General features: G+C 39.2%; 1 long non-coding RNA gene across 7 annotated transcripts; it reads right to left on the bottom strand.

Moving 5' to 3' along the window:
- Window positions 1–12,041: 12,041 nt before the first annotated feature.
- On the bottom strand, window positions 12,042–17,743 carry LOC125524610. 7 transcript variants are annotated; one of them, XR_007290859.1, is made up of 5 exons: window positions 17,233–17,743; window positions 17,019–17,125; window positions 16,898–16,940; window positions 13,353–14,693; window positions 12,042–12,265 (listed from the first exon to the last, which is right to left on the bottom strand). It is a non-coding gene; the product is annotated as an uncharacterized LOC125524610 (long non-coding RNA). The 7 variants fall into 7 exon arrangements; XR_007290860.1 differs by having other exon boundaries at window positions 13,353–13,668; window positions 14,597–14,693; window positions 17,019–17,738; XR_007290858.1 differs by having other exon boundaries at window positions 13,353–13,668; window positions 17,233–17,737.
- Window positions 17,744–21,888: the final 4,145 nt, after the last annotated feature.

Genomic DNA, 21,888 nt, shown 5'->3' with positions numbered 1-21,888 from the left:
TTGTTGACATTACTCTTGAGGTAAAACGTTGGGAAGCAAAACTATAAGCCCCTATCTTTCTCTGTGTCCGATTAAGACTTCATACCCATAAATATCGCGTGAGTGTTAGCAATTGTGAAAGACTAAAAGATGGTTCAGTATGTGGACTTTCTGAAAAGCTCTTATATTGACTCTTTCCTATGTTATGACAAATTGCAATTGCCTCAGTGACTGATATTAGAGTTTGTTGGTTCTCAATAAAGTTTATGTTTCATACTTGAAGTTGTGATTTAATTGTTACTTTAGAATAAGAGATCATATCACAATATATATATATGTATATATATATATTGCTGTTCTAAGAATAATCATGATGTCCTCATGTCCGTATTTTATTTTATCGACACCTCTATCTCCAAACATGTGGACATATTTTTCGATTTCGGCTTTCACTTGAGGACAAGCAAGGTCTAAGCTTGGGGGAGTTGATACGTCCATTTTTCATCATGCTTTTATATCGATATTTATTGCATTATGGGCTGTTATTACACATTATGTCACAATACTTATGCCTATTCTCTCTTAATTTACAAGGTTTACATGAAGAGGGAGAATGCTGGCAGCTGGGATTCTGGGCTGGAAAGGGAGCAAATATTAGAGACCTATTCTGCACAGCTCCAAAAGTCTTGAAACTTCACGGAAGTTATTTCCAGAATATATAAAAAATATTGAGCGCAAGAAGTACCAGAGGGGGGCCACCCACCAGCCACGAGGGTGGGGGGCGCGCCCTACCCCACTGGGCGCACTGATACGTCTCCAACGTATCTATAATTTTTTATTGTTCCATGTTATTATATTATCAACTTTGGATGTTTATGGGCTTTATTATGCACTTTTATATTGTTTTTTGGACTAACCTATTAACCCAGAGCCCAGTGGCAGTTTCTGTTTTTTCCTTGTTTTAGAGTATCGCAGAAAAGGAAAATCAAACGGCGTCCAATTGACCTGAAATTTCGTGGAACTTATTTTTGGAACGGAATCAATCCAGAAGACTTGGGGTGTACGTAAGGGAAGAAACGAGGAAGGCACGAGGCAGGGGGCGCGCCCACCCCCCTGGGCGCGCCCTCCAACCTCGTGGGCCCCTCGTGGCTCCCTTGACGTATTTCTTCCTCCTATATATACCAATATACCCTAAAACCATCAAAGAGCATAATAGATCGGGGGTTCCGCCACCAGAAGCCTCCGTAGCCACCGAAAGCCAATCTAGACCCGTTCCGGCACCCTGCCGAAGGGGGAATCCCTCTCCGGTGGCCATCTTCATCATCCCGGTGCGCTCCATGATGAGGAGGGAGTAGTTCTCCCTCGGGGCTGAGGGTATGTACCAGTAGCTATGTGTTTGATCTCTCTCTCTCTCTCATGTTCTTGAGGTGATACGATCTTGATGTATCGCGAGCTTTGCTATTATATTTGGATTCTATGATGTTTCTCCCCCTCTACTCTCTTGTAATGAATTGAGTTTTCCTTTTGAAGTTATCTTATAGGATTGAGTCTTTAAGGATTTGAGAACACTTGATGTATGTCTTGCGTGGGATACCCGTAGTGACAATGGGCTATTCTATTGATCCACTTGATTTATGTTTTGGTGATCAACTTGCGGGTTCCGCCCATGAACCTATGCATAGGGGTTGGCACACATTTTTGTCTTGAATCTCCGGTAGAATCTTTGGGGCGCTCTTTGAAGTTCTTTGTGTTGGTTTGAATAGATGAATCTGAGATTGTGTGATGCATGTCGTATAATCATACCACAGATACTTGAGGTGACATTGGAGTATCTAGGTGACATTAGGGTTTTGGTTGATTTGTGTCTTAAGGTGTTATTCTAGTACAAACTCTATGATAGATTGAACGGAAAGAATAGCTTCATGTTATTTTACTACGGAATCTTGAATAGATCGATCAGAAATGGTAACTTTGAGGTGGTTTCGTACCCTACCATAATCTCTTCCTTTGTTCTCCGTTATTAGTGACTTTGGAGTGACTATTTGTTGCATTTGAGGGATAGTTATATGATCCAATTATGTTATTATTGTTGAGAGAACTTGCACTAGTGAAAGTATGAACCCTAGGCCTTGTTTCAACGCATTGCAATACCGTTTACGCTCACTTTTATCATTAGTTACCTTGCTGTTTTTATATTTTTAGATTACAAAAACAATTATCTACTATCCATATTGCACTTATATCACCATCTCTTCGCCGAACTAGTGCACCTATACAGTTTACCATTGTATTGGGTGTGTTGGGAACACAAGAGACTCTTTGTTATTTGGTCGCAGGGTTGCTTGAGAGAGACCATCTTCATCCTATGCCTCCTACAGATTGATAAACCTTAGGTCATCCACTTGAGGGAAATTTGCTACTGTCCTACAAACTTCTGCACTTGGAGGCCCAACAACGTCTACAAGAAGAAGGTTGTGTAGTAGATACTAAGCTCTTTTCTGGCGCCGTTGCGGGGGAGGTTAGTTCTTGAAGGTATATCTTTAGTTGTTGCAATCGAATCTTTTTGTTTCTTGTTTTAGCACTAGTTTAGTTTATAAAATAAAACTACAAAAAATGGAATTGAGTTTGCCTCATACGCTTCATCTTTTTAATATCTTTTGTGAGTATGATGGAAAGGAAAATTGTGCCAAAGTGTTAGAAGAAGAATGCATTAGAATTCTTGGCACTAAATATTTGAATGATGAGCATGATTGCAATGTTGTTAGTATGAATTCCTTGATTATCCATGATGCTAATGATATGCAAAGCCACAAGCTTGGGGAAGCTATGTTTGATGAAGATGATATTTTTTGTCCCCCAAGTTTTGATGAGCAAATTTATTTTGATGATATCATGCCTCCTATTTATGATGATTATATTGATGAAAGTGGGTTTGGAAGAGTGTCAACTTTAGGAAGTAATGATCCCACTATTTTGGAGGATGTTCAATCTTATTGTGATAATTATAGAAGTGGATTTGGAGAGGTCATGACTTTATTTAGTAATGATTCCACTATTTCGGAAGAGGTTCCAATTTATTATGAGAACAAAGTTGCTATCTATGATGATTATTGTGATCACTTGTATGCTATTAAGAATAATGATAACCATGAAACTTGTCATCATGATTTTAGTTTTCAATTGGATTATGCCTCACACGATAGTTATTTTGTTGAGTTTGCTCCCACTATTATTCATGAGAAGAATTTTGCTTGTGTGGAGAGTAATAAAATTTCTATGCTTGTAGATCATGAAAAGAATGCTTTATGTGATAGTGATGCTACTGAAAATTATTATGAGGGAGGAATATATGCTTGTAGGATTTGCAATAATATCAAGTTTCCTCTCTATGTGCTTAAAGTTTTAAAATTATGCTTGTTTTACCTTCCTATGCAAGTTGATTCTTGTTCCCACAAGTTGTTTGCTCACAAAATCCCTATGCATAGGAAGTGGGTTAGACTTAAATGTGCTAGTTATATTCTTCATGATGCTCTCTTTATGTTACAATTCTTATCTTTTATGTGAGCATCATTGAAATCATCATGCCTAGCTAGGGGCGTTTAACGATGGCGCTTGTTGGGAGGCAACTCAACTTTATTTTTGTTACTTGCTTTTTGTTCCTGTTTAATAATAAATAATTCATTTAGCCTATGTTTATATGTGGTTTATGCTTTTAATTAGTGTTTGTTCCAAGTAGAACCGTTGGGAAGACTTGGGGAAAGTCTTTTTGATCTTGCTGTAAAAAACAGAAACTTTAGCACTCACGAGAATTGCTGCCATTTTTATTTGGATAGTGCTATTTAGTTAATTATTTTTGAAGATGATTAATAGATAAATTGCTCAAGTCCAGAAATTTAATTTAGAATTTTTGGGGTTCCATAAGTTTGCTTTAGTTACAGATTACTACAGACTATTCTGTTTTTGACAGATTCTGTTTTTCATGTGTTGTTTACTTATTTTGATGAATCTATGGCTAGTAAAAGAGTTTATAAACCATAGAGAAGTTGTAATACATTAGGTTTAACACCAATATTAATAAATAATGAGTTCATTACAGTACCTTGAAGTGGTGTTTTGTTTTCTTTCGCTAACGGAACTTGCGAGTTTTCTGTTAAGTTTTGTGTTGTGAAGTTTTCAAGTTTTGGGTAAAGATTCGATGGACTATGGAACAAGGAGTGGCAAGAGCCTAAGCTTGGGGATGCCCAAGGCACCCCAAGGTAATATTCAAGGACAACCAAAAGCCTAAGCTTCGGGATGCCCCGGAAGGCATCCCCTCTTTCGTCTTCGTTCACCAGTAACTTTACTTGGGGCTATATTTTTATTTACCACATGATATGTGTTTTGCTTGGAGCGTCATTTCATTTTATTTATTTTTTGCTTGCTGTTTGAATAAAATACCAATATCTGAAATTCTTAAATGTTAGAGAGTCTTCACATAGTTTCATAATTATTCGACTACTCATTGATCTTCACTTATATCTTTTGGAGTAGTTTGTCATTTGCTCTAGTGCTTCATTTATATCCTTTCAAAGCACGATGGTGGTTTTATTTTGAAGAAATATATGAACTCTTGTGCTTCACTTATATTATTTTGAGAGTCTTTAGAACAGCATGGTAGTTTTCTTTGGTTATGAATTTACTCCTAGTATGATGGGCATCCAAGAGGGATATAATAAAAACTTTCATATAAAGTGCATTGAATACTATGAGAAGTTTCATACTTGATGATTGTTTTGAGATATAAAGATGGTGATATTAGAGTCATGCTAGTTGGGTAGTTGTGAATTTGAGAAATACTTGTGTTGAAGTTTGTGATTCCCGTAGCATGCACGTATGGTGAACCGTTATGTGACGAAGTCGGAGCATGATTTGTTTATTGATTGTCCTCCTTATGAGTGGCGGTCGGGGACGAGCGATGGTATTTTCCTACCAATCTATCCCCCTAGGAGCATGCGCGTAGTACTTTGTTTCGATAACTAATAGATTTTTGCAATAAGTATGTGAGTTCTTTATGACTAATGTTGAGTCCATGGATTATACGCACTCTCACCCTTCCACCATTGCTAGCCTCTCTAGTATCGTGCAACTTTCGTCGGTACCATAAACCCACCATATATCTTCCTCAAAACAGCCACCATACCTACCTATCATGGCATTTCCATAGCCATTCTGAGATATATTGCCATGCAACTTACCACCATTCCATTTATTATGACACGCTCCATCATTGTCATATTGCTTTGCATGATCATGTAGTTGACATTGTATTTGTGGCAAAGCGACTGTTCATAATTATTTCATACATGTCACTCATGCATCATTGCTATCCCGGTACACCGCTGGAGCCATTCATATAGAGTCATACTTTGTTCTAGTATCGAATTGTAATCATTGAGTTGTAAATAAATAGAAGTGTGATGATCATCAATAATAGAGCATTGTCCAAAAAAAAGAAAGGCCAAATAAAAAAAAGAAAGGCCAAATAAAAAATAAAAATAAAAAGGGACAATGCTACTATCCTTTTTCCACACTTGTGCTTCGAAGTAGCATCATGATCTTCATGATAGACAGTCTCCTATGTTGTCACTTTCATATACTAGTGGAAATGTTTCATTATAGAACTTGGCTTGTATATTCCAACAATGGGCCTCCTCAAGTGCCCTAGGTCTTCATGAGCAAGCAAGTTGGATGCACACCCACTTAGTTTCTTTTGTTGAGCTTTCATACACTTATAGCTCTAGTGCATCCGTTGCATGGCAATCCCTACTCACTCACATTGATATTTATTAATGGGCATCTCCATAGCCCGTTGATACGCCTAGTTGATGTGAGACTATCTTCTCCCTTTTTGTCTTCTCGACAACCACCATTCTATTCCACCTATAGTAATATGTCCATGGCTCACGCTCATATATTGCGTGAAGATTGAAAAAGTTTGAGAACATCAAAAGTATGAAACAATTGCTTGGCTTGTCATCGGGGTTGTGCATGATTTAAATACGTTGTGTGGTGAAGAAGGAGCATAGCCAGACTATATGATTTTGTAGGGATAGCTTTCTTTGGCCATGTTATTTTGAGAAGACACGATTGCTTAGTTAGTATGCTTGAAGTATTATTATTTTTATGTCAGTATTAAACTTTTGTCTTGAATCTTATGGATCTGAACATTCATGCCAAAATGAAGAGAATTACTTAGAGAAATATGTTAGGTAGCATTCCACATCAAAAATTCTGTTTTTATCATTTACCTACTCGAAGACGAGCATGAATTAAGCATGGGGATGCTAATACGTCTCCAATGTATCTATAATTTTTGATTGTTCCATGCTATTATATTATCAACTTTGGATGTTTATGGGCTTTATTATGCACTTTTATATTATTTTTGGGACTAACCAATTAACCCAGAGCCCAGTGCCAGTTTCTATTTTTTCTTTGTTTTAGAGTATCGCAGAAAAGGAAAATCAAACGGAGTCCAATTGACTTGAAACTTCACAGAACTTATTTTCGGAACGGAATCAATCCAGAAGACTTGGGGTGTATGTAAGGGAAGCAACGAGGAAGGCACGAGGCAGGGGGCGCGCCCACCCCCCTAGGCGCGCCCTCGACCCTCGTGGGCCCCTCGTGGCTCCCATGACAAATTTCTTCCTCCTATATATACCACTATACCGTAAAACCATCGAAGAGCAGAATAGATCGGGAGTTCCTCCGCCTGAAGCCTCCGTAGCCACCGAAAGCCAATCTAGACCCGTTCCGGCACCCTGCTGGAGGGGGAATCCCTCTCCGGTGGCCATCTTCATCATCTCGATGCTCTCCATGATGAGGAGGGAGTAGTTCTCCCTCGGGGCTGAGGGTATGTACCAGTAGCTATGTGTTTGATCTCTCTCTCTCGTGTTCTTGAGGTGATACGATCTTGATGTATCGTGAGCTTTGCTATTATATTTGGATCCTATGATGTTTCCCCCCTCTACTCTCTTGTAATGGATTGAGTTTTCCCTTTGAATTTATCTTATCGGATTGAGTCTTTAAGGATTTGAGAACACTTTATGTATGTCTTGCGTGGGATACCCGTGGTGACAATGGGGTATTCTATTGACCCACTTGATGTATGTTTTGGTGATCAACTTGCGGGTTCCGCCCATGAACCTATGCAAAGGGGTTGGCACACGTTTTCGTCTTGACTCTCCGGTAGAATCTTTGGGGCACTCTTTGAAGTTCTTTGTGTTGGTTTAAATAGATGAATTTGAGATTGTGTGATGCATACCGTATAATCATACCCACGGATTCTTGAGGTGACATTGGAGTATCTAGGTGACATTAGGGTTTTGGTTGATTTGTGTCTTAAGGTGTTATTCTAGTACGAACTCTATGATAGATTGAACGGAAATAATAGCTTCATGTTATTTTACTACGGACTCTTGAATAGATTGACCAGAAACGATAACTTTGAGGTGGTTTCATACCCTACCATAATCTCTTTGTTTGTTCTCCTCTATTAGTGACTTTGGAGTGACTCTTTGTTGCATGTTGAGGGGTAGTTATATGATCCAATTATGTTATTATTGTTGAGAGAACTTGCACCAGTGAAAGTATGAACCCTAGGCCTTGTTTCAACGCATTGCAATACCGTTTACGCTCACTTTTATCATTAGTTACCTTGCTGTTTTTATATTTTAAGATTACAAAAACAATTATCTATAATCCATATTGTACTTGTATCACCATCTCTTCGCCGAACTAGTGCACCTATACAGTTTACCATTGTATTGGGTGTGTTGGGGACACAAGAGACTCTTTGTTATTTGGTTGCAGGGTTGCTTGAGAGAGACCATCTTCATCCTACGCCTCCTATGGATTGATAAACCTTAGGTCATCCACTTGAGGGAAATTTGCTACTGTCCTACAAACCTCTGCACTTGGAGGCCCAACAACGTCTACAAGAAGAAGGTTGTGTAGTAGATATCACACACCCCCTGCCTCGTGGGCCCCCTGGTGGCCCTCTGATGCCCATCTTCTGCTATATGAGGTCTTTCGTCGAGGAAAAAATCATAAGCAAGCTTACGGGACGAAACTCCGCCGCCACGAGGCGGAACCTTGGTGGAACCAATCTAGGGCTCCGGCAGAGCTGTTCTGCCGGGGAAACTTCCCTCCGGGAGGGGGAAATCATCACCATCGTCATCACCAACGATCCTCTCATCGGGAGGGGGTCAATCTCCATCAAAATCTTCACCAGCACCATCTCATCTCAAACCCTAGTTCATCTCTTGTATCCAATCTTTTTATCCAAACCTCAGATTAGTACCCGTGGGTTGCTAGCAGTGTTGATTACTCCTTGTAGTTGATGCTAGTTGGTTTACTTGGTGGAAGATCATACGTTCAGATCCATTATGCATATTAATACCCCTCTGATTATGAACATGAATATGCTTTATGAGTAGTTACGTTTGTTCCTGAGGACATGTGAGAAGTCTTGCTATAAGTAGTCATGTGAATTTGGTATTCGTTCGATATTTTGATGAGATGTATATTGTCATCCCTCTAGTGGTGTCATGTGAACGTCGACTACATGACACTTCAGCATTGTTTGGGCCTAGAGGGAGGCATTGGGAAGTAATAAGTAGATGATGGGTTGCTAGAGTGACAGAAACTTAAACCCTAGTTTATGTGTTGCTTCATAAAGGGCTGATTTGGATCCATATGTTTCATGCTATGGTTAGGTTTACCTTAATACTTCTGTTGTAGTTGCGGATGCTTGCAATGCGGGTTAACCATAAGTGGGATGCTTGTCCAAGTAAGGACAGCACCCAAGCACCAGTCCACCCACATATCAAATTATCAAAGTACCGAACACAAATCATATGAACGTGATGACAACTAGCTTGACGATAATTCCGATGTGTCCTCGGGAGCGCTATCCTTCATATAGGAGTTTTTCCAGGCTTGCCTTTTGCTACAAAAAGGTTTGGGCCATCTTGCTGCACCTTATTTACTGTTATTACTTGCTACTCGTTACAAATTATCTTATCACAAAACTATCTGTTACCGATAATTTCAGTGCTTGCAGAGAGTACCTTACTGAAAATTGCTTATCATTTCCTTCTGCTCCTCGTTGGGTTCGACACTCTTACTTATCGAAAAGGCTACGATAGATCCCCTACACTTGTGGGTCATCAGCATCGAACCCGCATCTAGGTTGAAAAGGGGAAAATCAGTAGCTAAGAAACGAGTCTCGTGTATCTTGGTTGAAGAAGGGTAGAAAGGCATGACAACGCAATAGAGAATGACCAGGTCGATCGGTTTATTGTCCTCACATAGGAAAAAGGTGGCTAAACATAACAAAAATGGGACGTAATCCACATATGCTGCCTGGATATTTGTTGCTCCATGGAGGTACATCGTACTGGTGCGCCCACTGTCCGAATGGGCCTCCCATGCTCTTATTGTCACTTTTTTGCTGTTAGTATAACGTCAGCAGTCAAGTCAAGCAATGCTAATGCTAAAGTGATGCCACATTTAACTAATGTCGCACTCAGTCTAATGCCACCAATAAATTTAAGCAATGTCATTTAATGTCACTGGAATATTTCAAGGTTAGCTATTGATTGTGGATGTATTAAAGATTTTTCAGCTAAGGCATTCTAATGTTGTTGCACAGCCAGTATACCAATGATGAAACTTGTTACTACCTTCAGATTTTTGCACTGTGAATGCTTATAGATTACATACCTCACTTTCATGAGATAAGTTAATTTTTTTGTACGGTGTCACCAAAATGCCAAGGCGCTGATGTCATTTTATTTTGGTTAAACTGCACAAAAAATCATGAAGACAAGAGGAAAGGTCAAGAATGGGCACCTCCTCCTCTGGCTGTTTTCTTGATTCGTTCAATCAAGTTTTTATGTTTGATCAATTATCAAGATTGGGATAGCAATTTTTAAGGTTCCCCGAGTTCGAAATGATATTTACCTTGGAGGTATATGGTTTGCAATTTTTTATACTGTCATTAGTTAATAATGCTAGTTATCTTTAGACTTTTGTATTTGGTTTAATACTCATGCACAGCTAGTATACCAATGTTGAAACGTGTTACCTTTTACATTTTGTATTGCTAATTCTTATAGAAATCTTCTAGTGCCGGAGTTTATTGAAATATGTTCAGTAAAACCATTGTACTGTACCCTGTCATAAAATAACTACTCTAGTGTTGCACTAGCCACTGGATTAGTGTATATTTGTAGTATTCGAAATTTTAAATGGTGTTGCATTAGCGTATGGACATAAATAAAGTGTGGCAAGCTTTCCCAGATACGTGCTTAAGAAAACTACTACCTGTTTTTCTAAATACTAGACGTTTGGGTACTTTAAACTGAACCGCGAAAACGTCTTATATTAAGAAACAGAGGGTGTAGAGTTCACTAAAATTATCCCGGTAAAGCTAGTCACACCTTTGTTAAAATTAATATTCATTATGTTATCGGAGGAGGTCTGTAAGTTTGTCTCTAATGCCTGTCGACTACATACCTGACATCATGATGTAATATTAAGTCATTTCCTTTTGTACAGTGTCACTGAATTGTCAAGGCGGTGATGGCATTTTATTTTAGTTGAATTGCACAAAATATGCTTAAAAGAAAAGGAAAGGTCAGGAATCGATCATTCTTTCAGAAAGAACTATATATGCCTTTCTGACATCAGCCGCTGTTGCCTTATTTATTCCTTCAAACAGATGGTTAGAAACAGTCTTGCTACCTTTTCACATTAAGAAATTGGAATGCTTATATTCGTGAGTCTATGCTTCAACTAGTGCCACTTTTATAGTAATCACACTTTCAATATCTACACAAATAGGGATGCTCGATTTTAGTGGAACTGCACAAAAAGTCCAACTGGTTCAACATCAGGAGCATGTTTTCTTCCAAACCTTTATATCCAATTGGTGGCACTATGAGCTGTTCATTAAGAAGGTACATGGTTTGCTACTATCTTGCTATTTTTTTTGTACTGTCATTAGATAGTAATACTAGTGGTTTGCATGTGAATTTATTGGCAGGGTGGACCTACATTGGAGGTGCAGGACATGATTCAATGACTGGATGCTCAATTTCGGTTCTATCGATTTCACCTCTTCCATCACTGCGAACATTGATATCCTTGGTCTGATGAAGAATAGGCGCTATATTTCTACTCTGAACAAGCAAATCAATTCAGTATGAAATTATCCAGGGCAAAACATGACTGTATCAAATTGTCCAGTGCAAAACATGACAGATGCTATGCGGAAGAGACATGTTTAAACCGAAAATATAAGGTGGGGTATATGTTTACTAGCTGCTTGATATTTGTGCAGACAGAGATGTCTGCCCGTTGCTATTTGGCAAACACACAAAGTGACCGCAATTTTGGTTGAACTGCACAAGAGAATAGTATAGTCACTGCATGCAGTGCCATTTGAAAATAGACACAGAAAGATTGAATAGTCACTTCATCACTACAAAAAATATGTCAACTTGCGACCATCACTATTAGTCGCTGAAAGGTCATTATTTTTCATTTGCGACCTTTTTATGACCAAAAACAGAAGGTCAAAAGCTGACGGTTGTAAACTGAAATTAACGACCTTCTATGTAAGAAGGTCGTGGAAAGCAACGACCAAAACAAAAGGTCATTGGTTCAACGACCTTCTGTTTTGGTCGCTAGCTGTCTGCGTAGGCCACGTCGGATCCGACGTGGCAAGCTGACGTGGTTAAAATCAGCCCCATCTAGTTCGCTGTTATACATGGGCCTAGCCCAACAATTCAGCCTATTTGATTTTTTTCTATTAATTTTTTTCAGCTACATGGGCCTGGCCCAACTATTCGTCCTTTTTAATTTCCAGGCCACAACCTTTTTACAATCTTCTTATTATACATTTTCGGACATTTTATTTTGAAGCTTGTCCCACTAGTCAAATTGGTCCCACTTGTCATGTTGATCTCATAGCTGGTCCCGCACGACAAAAAATTCAAAACTTATCACCCATTTTTATGTAGATCGCAGGTTTCCATTTCACAAGTATTGAAATCACATACAGAATCAATATTTCAAACAGACCAGAGAGCACATGAAATTCGTCGAAAACAACACTAAATTAGTCTATTACAATCTTTACAACCTAGATATGTCTACTATTACAATATATAATATACCGTACTTTCTTGAGCAATCTTCATGGTTTCACACTTCCAACTTCCTTTTATGCCTGAAGCTCCTGTAAAAGAGGAATTGCCACATTTATAAGTAAGAGCTGCAGTACAAGAACTGATAAAAACAAGGCACAACAAGAAGTAATTCGCTAGCACAACTCCTAGCCAAAAGTGGCTGTTAACAAAACACATTATGGAACAAAGGTGCTCCTGATGTAGCACATTGCAATGAGCATACGAATCTTCGGTTCTATTTTTGTAAGCTAAAGACACCAAGTCCCGGCGTTTTGAAACAATATGGCTGACTATATTTTGATATGGCCATTCATATCGAAGGGCCTGAATTCAAATACATCAAATAAATGGAATCTAAATGCCGGCAGTCATAGCTGATTGCAAATAACATGCAATCCCAGAATTTAAATGCACAACATCAGAATTTATGTGTTTCTAACCTCTACTAACAACATTTGCTAGCAAGAACATGCAGATAATGATTGAATTGCACACAATCACAAAATATACAGCCCAACATTTTTTCAGAGCTGCTGAAATCATCACAGAAGAACCAAAAATAATATCTAAGAGATTGCAGAACTGAACTTGCCTAATCCAATCGCTTACTGCGCCAAAAAGGATACCCTATCCTCAATAGTTCACATGTGCCAATGCATCAACCTGAAGCACCAAAACTAAGCAACTCAGACCACTATTTACATCAAACAAATGTTTAATGTGGCACCACATAGCTACAGAAACCATATCATGAGTAAACTAAACATTTGCAAAAGTAGAGCCAGGTTCTCTCAAGGATTGTAGCCATTCATATATTTATGGTACCTACTTCCTACATGATCATTTCACTCTAATCCCCTACCGGACTAAACTAACAGGTGCTCAGATTACTAGTAAGCTCGCTCTAAATTTATCCACTCCATATGACAGATCTAAGAGGTCGCAATCGATTGGTCCAACAATGGAACATAGCAGCTCCAGGCCTACAATAGCTCAAAGTGGCAGTAGCTCAAAAACAAGCATGGATGATAGGTCAATGGATAAGTTCCATGACGACCTTGCAAAGATAATTGCTGAATCTACAAGCTAGATGTTGTGAATAAAAAAACTGGACTTGTTCATACAAAAGCCTCTTACTCGTGCCACACGTCGTGGTGCACCATCTTACTCAATCCGGCCTCAAGGAACCAGCAGCACTGCTTGCTCCCTTGGCCCAACTCCTCGCTGTGCAGGATGACCGAGACTCAGATGCAGAGCTCCCTAAACATGACATATTGTATCAATGCTTGCAGCAACAAAAGGAACTCACATACCATAGAACTTGCACAGTAGTGTATCAGCATGCATGATTCATATAGTATAACAGATAAATGACACCGAGCAGAAACGCGAGGAGGCCAAAACAAGGAGACGGTGAGGGCGATCCCCTTTGCCGAAGTCAAACCCATGGCTCCTGCATAACAATGCCAAAATACCGTCATGAGAGAGACAAAATCAATAGCAATACAACATGAACGAATGTGTCATCACGATGGCATAGCAACAACAGTAAATAAATGCAACTAGGTGATCGGCTGTAAATATAGCTAAGTGAATCACCCACAAACAGCGGATGTCGTTTCTCCTTGGGGACTAGACGATCAGCGATGATGCTCGGCTAACCCAAGTACTACAAATTGAAAACATTTATACCACAGGAACAAAGCTAACACAAGTACTACAAACTGAAGTCATTTATTCAACAAGTGCAGAACACATGTGACAGGTGTAACTAATTACCACACATAAGAACAGAGAGTCATATGCCACAATTCAGTTCACGGATCAGCAATTTAAAACCACACAACACAAGTCTAAAACTAAACATGTCATATCGTTATACAATACTAGTTCTATTGAATCTATTATCTATTATATAATGAAGACAGAAGACAAATAAGGCACCACATTCTTCCACATAAGCAAAATAATATACATTGTTGATTAGTAATATTTACGGCTGAGATTTAAAGATATTATGTTACGTTCTAAAGTTATATATGTCAAGCCGGCACGTACATGATGCACGAATAAGAAGTTGGAAATAACCAACTAAAAAAGAAAGAATGAAAAACTACAGCTAAGTTTTTTTCTAAAAACAGGTTGCCGGAGATACACGTGCGCGTCCTAGAGTCCAGCACATATAGATCCTAAAAAAAAGAGTCCAGCACATATATGCATAGAAGCATTGCATGTACTAATAGGAAAGAAAGGAAGGGAAAAAGGTGCTTCCACGTATGTGCTACAAGCAATTAAAATAAATAAATTATGCTGTGATAAAATTTGGAAAGGATCCATGATGGACACATTGCTATTTGAAGCATGTTTTAGTGCCTACGTACTCAAAAAAAGTCAGCCTCCGGCTGTACGTATTAGTGCCGGACACTACAGGATTAGCCTCCGGCAAGACTGATATGAGTGATGTCATCCCGATGTCAACTGAGTCCAACATGCACACGTGCAAAGAGAGAGATCAGTACGCATACATATTAAAGAGAAGGTAAACTTTCCCTCAAGAAAAAGCTGTGGAATTTTAAAAAAAATATTATATATAGCGAAAGAGTACATTTCAATTTTTATGTGAAGTTGTTCTAAAAAAATCTGAATTTGAGAAAAATAAATGAAAATAGCATATATTAGCTACCAGACTTAAATATAAAATGTAGCATGTAAAGTTTAACATAAAATTTTCTCAAAATGCAAATGATATTAACATTAAATATAAAATATAGTAGTTATACAATTTCAAAGGATTGCAACGTAAGTTGATGTAGAGAAACATTGACACAGAAAATAACATCGGAAAAATGGTCAGTCTACAATGACGATTGACAGGCATAATATTGTTCTATCGCGAAACCAAAATGGCTGCATAAATAGTAGCGACACAGAAAGAGTAAGACGGCACAAAGTTTAGACATGTAATTACTGTTGAAATGATTTTGTGTGGTAGGTTGTTAATTAATCTAAGTGCCATTTATTACGCATATATTATCACATGCCCATGTCTTTAACAAAAATATTTAAATGAGTGCTTCATCCTCTATGTGGGGAACTCGAGGAGAGAAATATATATCTTGCACATAGATGTTATACAATCAAATGCAGAATTCAAGCCAATGTCTTGGTCAACATATTTTTTTCTATAATTTAAATACTATGGGAATGCTCATGCATCGACACAAATAAGTCCAATAGCATCTAGACATAGGGCAAATACTGGCTGGGAAAACAATATCAAGTATAACTACAAGGCACACTGAATGGTAGAGATTGTTTTAGCAGAAAAGGAAGCACCAATTCATGTCAAGTATGTAATCTAAACTTTATTTTATTAAGTATAAGTAGAAGTAAATGTAATAGGCATGATCAAAAAGTAACAAGCTTTGATGAGTACCACTGGGAGATTATTTTAGCAATTTTCGCACCATTCTCGAATTACATTAAGATGAGATGACATGGAAGCATATATATGAACGGATAACATTTTCTTAATAGAAAAATAAGCACAATGTGGTTGGTGAAGAGGCCGATGATGGAACATATAACAAGGTACCGCTACGTGCTATCGTGGTTTACATTTATAGTGGGGATCCTAAAGATATATTGGGTGAAAATATAAATGTGAACGGGTGCGAAAATGTGGAGAAATGAAATCTCAAAATTATTAACAAAGCCTATGTTTTGGCATCGCTAGACAAAGACATAGGGCTCTTTAGTCTTTCATTGTACCACATACATATCTTAAGAAACAATGTTATACAAACATTTCTACAAGGTTAATCATGATTCCTGAGGATACATATTTTGACTATCATTTTTATATAGGTACTGATGTATGGAATAAAACTATAGATTACAGGTAGAGAAAAAATACAAAAATATGAAAGAAATATACAAAGTCTAGCCACGCAAATGTGCGGGTCGCCCTACTAGTTATAGAGAAAGAAAGAGAGAGAAATAGATAGGGAGAGAGAGCAGCAACATCAGTAGGGGGTTCAGACTTCAGAGAAGATCAGCAGCGAGGTTAGGAGAAGAAGCAAGCATGGGGATAGAGAGAGGAGTAGCAGCGAGCAGCAAGAAAGAGGTTCAGAGAAGAAGCGCAGCAGCAGGTTTAGTGGATTCAGAGAAGAGGCAAGCAGCAGGAGGTGCAGCAATAGAGGAGCAACACCAGGGTTAGCAGCAGCAGCGTGGGGACTTAAGAGAAGAGCAACAACAGTTTGAGGTTCACAAGAGAAGCAGCGGCAATGAAGGTGAGGAAGCAGAGCAGCAGCAATGGAGGTGAGGAAGAAGAGCAGCAGCAAAGATGTGGGAGAGAGAGACAAAAGCGGGTGAAGGAGAAGGACTGCAGCAGGGGAGAGGACTCGCGCGAAGGAGAAGGACTGAATCATTAACATTATTCAGTATTTCAGTGAGTTGTGTACAGCTGAATCCAACTAACAAATGAAACACACCATATACCTAGAAGGAAATGTGAAACCCAAAGCATACACATATTGCCCATTTTAACCCAAAGCATATCGCATCCAATCAAACCATGTGACTTTTGATAAAAATCACATCGCAAACAGTCAAATCAAGGAGGAAGTTACAGACGTAGGCATTGAAATGGGCACGGGAAGGAAGGGGTAGACAATTCATACGCCAGGGGAACTCCTTGTTGCGGATGTGCAGGTAGGGGTAGGCCTGCAACACGAGAAACAAATCAGACCCGGGTCACGGCCACCACAAGACCCGAAATATAACATAGGCACGAGATCTGACCGGCGGCTCGTCGAAGTGGGGGTGGCCCTTGGAGAGGTTCCAGGCCGTCAGGAGGGTGCAGGTGACGGCCCCCATGATGGTGATCTTCTCCCACTTGGTCGTCTTATCTGCGAGGCATCATCATCAATCAAACGAGAAAAATCCCCAAATCCACGTCAAACGATCGATCGAATCGGGGGATAGAAGAGAGGGAGGGAGGGTTCGCGAGGTGTACATGCGGCACCCAACCGGGGCCGGGGCGGGGGGCCTGGCGCGCGCCGCCAGGGAGCGGAGGCCGGATCTCGCCGTCAGGGAAGCCATGGGTGGGTGGTGCTGCCGCTGCTTTCGGGGAACGGGGGTCGATTTGGCTGACTCGCTCGCCGCCATGGATGGGAGGAAGTAGCGGAGGGATGGGGTCACCGTGGTGTGCTCGGCGCCGCCGGAGGACACCGGATTCAGGCGGGATCGGGCGCCGTAGGTGGTGGTGGTGGCGGCAGCGAGGAGTGGTGCGGGGGAGAGGGAGAGACGAGGGAGAGAGGGGCCCGCGTTGGTGGGTGGGTGGGTGCGCCGTCGCGTTGGTGGGTTTGGACGAGGGGAATGAGACGGATGACTGGATCGGGAGGGTGCCGGGGACGGGGAGGAGGTGGCGGCGGCGGTGAGGAGACGGGGACGAGGGAGGAGGGATGCGATGGTGGGAGGGGTTGATGGGATCTGATCTAGGTTTGGGCTGCGAGTGGGGTATCTCTTTTTCTTTTCTTTTTTCTGTAGATGGATGTGGGATGGAGAGATGGATGGATGAATGAATGTGCGCCATGTCATCGATTCGTGGGAAGAGTTTTGATTGATTCGAAAACCCAGTAACTTAAAATAGTTTTCAAATATTAAAAATAGAAGGATTTTGTAAAGTAGTTATCAAAAAAAATTGCAAAAGGGCACCACATAAATTTTCATTGGAGTTAGACCACATTTTATGGATAAGGACCAATTTGTATGCATTTATGATTTTTCTAGCTATTTTTAATCATTTTTCGAGTGTCTAAAATGTCTTTTTTTTGAATGACCTACCATATATTTGTTGCAAAATTGTACCAAATCAATTTTATAAAATATTAGGACATATTTAATGCACAATTGACCAAAAATTTGGGTGTCAAAAGATTTGATCCACGTTTCGTGAAAAAGACAAATTTTCGTCGATTGAAGCGGGTCAAATTTGAACTGCAACTGCCTCATAGTTTGCTTTTATTTTTTTTCAAAAATCATTTATAAGTACTTAAGTATCTATTTAATCAGAGAAATCTCAAAAAAAATTCCAAGATTCAACCACTAGCTAGGAACGGTCATTCCCGCCGTTTTGACCGCATTTTAAAACGGACATTAAAAATTCAAAAAAATCAAAAAATTGGAAAACTTTCGCATTGTGTCACTATATGTGACCAAGTTACCAGGAAGAATAATAAACTTATAATATAGCAATTCTTTTAAAAAAGTGTTCTCATAAATGACCTATCATCTATGAAGACTCATGGCTTTCAAGCGAAATGGTCAATCTTATGGCCGTATTCATGGCATAATTTGTTCAAATGATCTTATATTGTGCACAAGGGTGCATATTGGAATGGCAAATAATGTTGCCTAAGAGAGTTTTCATTTTCTTTGGACAAAAAAATCAATTTTCCATTTTTCAAGTGCCCAAAATGAGTTTTTTGTGAAGGACCTACCAAATATTTGTTGCAAAATTGGACCAAATCAATTTTCTAAAATAGTAGGCCATATTTAATGCATAATTGACCAAATGGTTGGGTGTCACAAGCTTTGATCCACCTCTGGTGAAAAAGACAAATTTTTGCCGATTTAGTTGGAAGCGGGTCCAATTTGAACTGCGGCTGCCTCATAGTTTGCTATTTATTTTCCCCAAAAATTATTTTTAGGTACAAAAGTATTTATTTAATCAGAGAAATAACAAAAGTTTTCCAAGATTCAACCACTAGCTAGGAACAGTCATGCCCGTTGTTTTGACCGTATTTTCAAACGGGCATAAAAAATTCAAAAAAATCAAATAATTGAAAAACCTTCGAATTGTGTCATTATATGTGGCAAAGTTATTAGGAAAAACAATAAACTTGTAATACAACAATTATTTTTAAAAGTGTTCTCAGAAACGAGCTATCATGTGTGGACATCAATGGCTTTCAAGCCAAATGATCAATCTTATGGCCACATTCATGGCATAGTTTGTTCAAATGATTTCATATTGTGCACAAGGGTGCATATTGTAATGGAAAACAATGTTGCCTAAGGAACTTTTCATTTTCTTTGGACGAAAAAATCATTTTCCATTTTCCGAGTGCCCAAAATGATTTTTTTGTGTGAAGAACATACCATATATTTGTTGAAAATTTGGACCAAATCAATTTTATAAAATACTAGGCCATATTTAATGCAAAATTGACAAAATGGTTGGGTGTCCAAAGCTTTTGATACACCTCTGGTGAAAAAGACAAATTTCCGCCGATTCAGCTGGAAGCGGGTCAAATTTGAACTGCGTCTGCCTCGTAGTTTGCTCTTTATTTTTTTTCCAAAAATCATTTTTTAGGTACAAAAGTATCTATTTAATTAGAAATACATGGTTTGGTGGCGATACATCAAGGTTTGGATGGTGGCCGAGGGCCCCAACTCCAAAGCGCGTAAACTCGCATGGCCGCCGTGTGGTCACCGCGTGACCGTGGCGTTGCCTTGCGTTCTGGGCAGCCTAGGCATGTCTAGTGGGTTGGGCACTCCCCAGGTAGGTGCTAGGAAGAAAATTACAACATAATATTCTCACGAGGAGACCGAACTATGCTCAAGTATGAATTAGCAGCCAAGTGTTTGATTAGCGATACGGGAAATGCGCATGGCCAATGGGCGTGAGTTTTGGCTGAGGATGATCACCTACTAAGAAGACTGTCTTCACAAATTTTCAGCTCAAAAGGAGGAGCCTAGGTGGTACTTGCTTTGCAAAGTACCACACTGGACAGAAATATGAATGTTGAAGATGGGCTCAAAATAATGAATGGATTGAGCTGAAATTTTGTGGAGGATGGTATTTGGGCATAGGAAAGCACTGTACAAAATTGATACCATTTGGACATGCCAAAGTGGTACTTCCTTCACAATGCTCTTCTTTGGACAGAAACTTGGGAAAATTTGTGACAAAAGTTGGATAACTTAAATGAGCTCAAATTTGGTGCAGGTAAGTTAAATAGGTATGGTCATGCCCTGGTAGATTTTGAGATCATTCGGGTAAGCCTAGCTAGTACTTACTTCACAAAGCTTCTCTCTAGATAGAAACTTTGGAAATTTTCTAAGGAAGATTTGCCAGGAAAATGGAGCTGAATATTATCATGTGTCAATGATTTGGGTATGGAAGAGTGCCGAAAAAGTTTTAGGGTAATAGGAGGGGTCTAGATAACACTTGCTTTGCAATGTGCCAATCTGGCCATAAAATAGAAATTGAACCTGGGCTCACACAGATGATTTGAATGAGCTGAAATTTGGAGGAGGGTTATAATTTGGGCATATGAAGGATCTGTAAAAATTTCATGTCATTTGGATTATAAAAGTGGTACTTCCTTCACAATGCTTCTAGGTGGACAAAAACTTTGGAAATTTGTCGAGAAAGATTTACTGTGCAAATGGAGCTGGATTTTGTCATGAGGGAATGATTTGGACAGGAAAGAGTGCCCAAAAAATTTGAGGGCAATCGACAATATAAAATAGCACCTCCTTCAGAAAGTGCTACTCTGAACAGAATAGGAAAATGAATATTGTTGAATTATATTTTAACTAGGCGAGGAAGGTTTTTGACATATTTGACGAAGATATGATCCAAAGAATTTATGAGAATTTTTTGGGAATTTTGGGAATGACATAAATATAGGTTGCTTCACAACCTAGGGCAAAAATTGACACATGGACATGACACATAGGCAAAACTGATGAGGTGGCACCTAGTCATAGCAATCCACCACAACTTACAAGGTTATGACCATCTATATTGGTCGCGATCAGCTAGAAATAAGGCAGCGGATCAGTGATGTCTGCTTTATGACCATTTCGTGTAAGGAAATTACGACCTTTATGGCCAAAATGGTCGATACAGTTGAGGGTTTGGAGCCCCCCCTAGCAGCTTTTGACCAATTGGTCTCAAATGGTCGTAGATCTATGACCAATTCTTTCAGGGTCACTGACAGAAGGTCACTAGTTGACATACTTCTTATAGTGCATGGACTGCAGAAATGTAGTACTGTACTATTTATTGGCCAACACTAGGTTCTTCATTGCTTTGGTCTGATTATACAGTGGGCATCATTTTGCCTAAGTTAAAGTTTGTATTCCGAAAATAGTCTTGCCATGTGATCAAGAGAAGACCAAATCATATTGCAGTGGATGTTCCTCCATCATGTGTGGTTCATTCTCATGGTTCCAGCTGTTGGTGAAACCACTTACATTTGCAAAAGGAATTGTAGACTTCACAAAAAAATTGTCTTTCAGTCTATACTGAATGTTGGACAAGAGAAGCATCCATGTTAGTAGGAAGAACATATGTTTTTTCTAGATCTTTGCTTTTGGAGCTACATATTTGTATATGATCTGTGAATCATTGAGATGCATTAACATGTTGATCCTATCTATGGGAATCATACTAGTTGGTTTTAGTTGTGGCTGATCTTTGCTTTTGGGGCTACATATTTGTATATGATCCGTGAATCATTGAGATGCATTAACAGTTCCTTATATTTGTTCGCTCAGTGTTTACAAGTTACTGACCGATCACTAGCTAGCCTACTAATGCGCTCATGGCAGTTTTAGTTGCGATGCAAGATCCAAAGTGGCAGTTTTTTGAATAAAA

This window comes from Triticum urartu, chromosome 7 (assembly GCF_003073215.2).
Source record: "Triticum urartu cultivar G1812 chromosome 7, Tu2.1, whole genome shotgun sequence".
Classification (NCBI taxonomy): domain Eukaryota; kingdom Viridiplantae; phylum Streptophyta; class Magnoliopsida; order Poales; family Poaceae; genus Triticum; species Triticum urartu.
The sequence above is the reverse complement of the archived record's forward strand: the minus strand, read 5'-3'. Positions and strand labels throughout refer to the sequence as shown.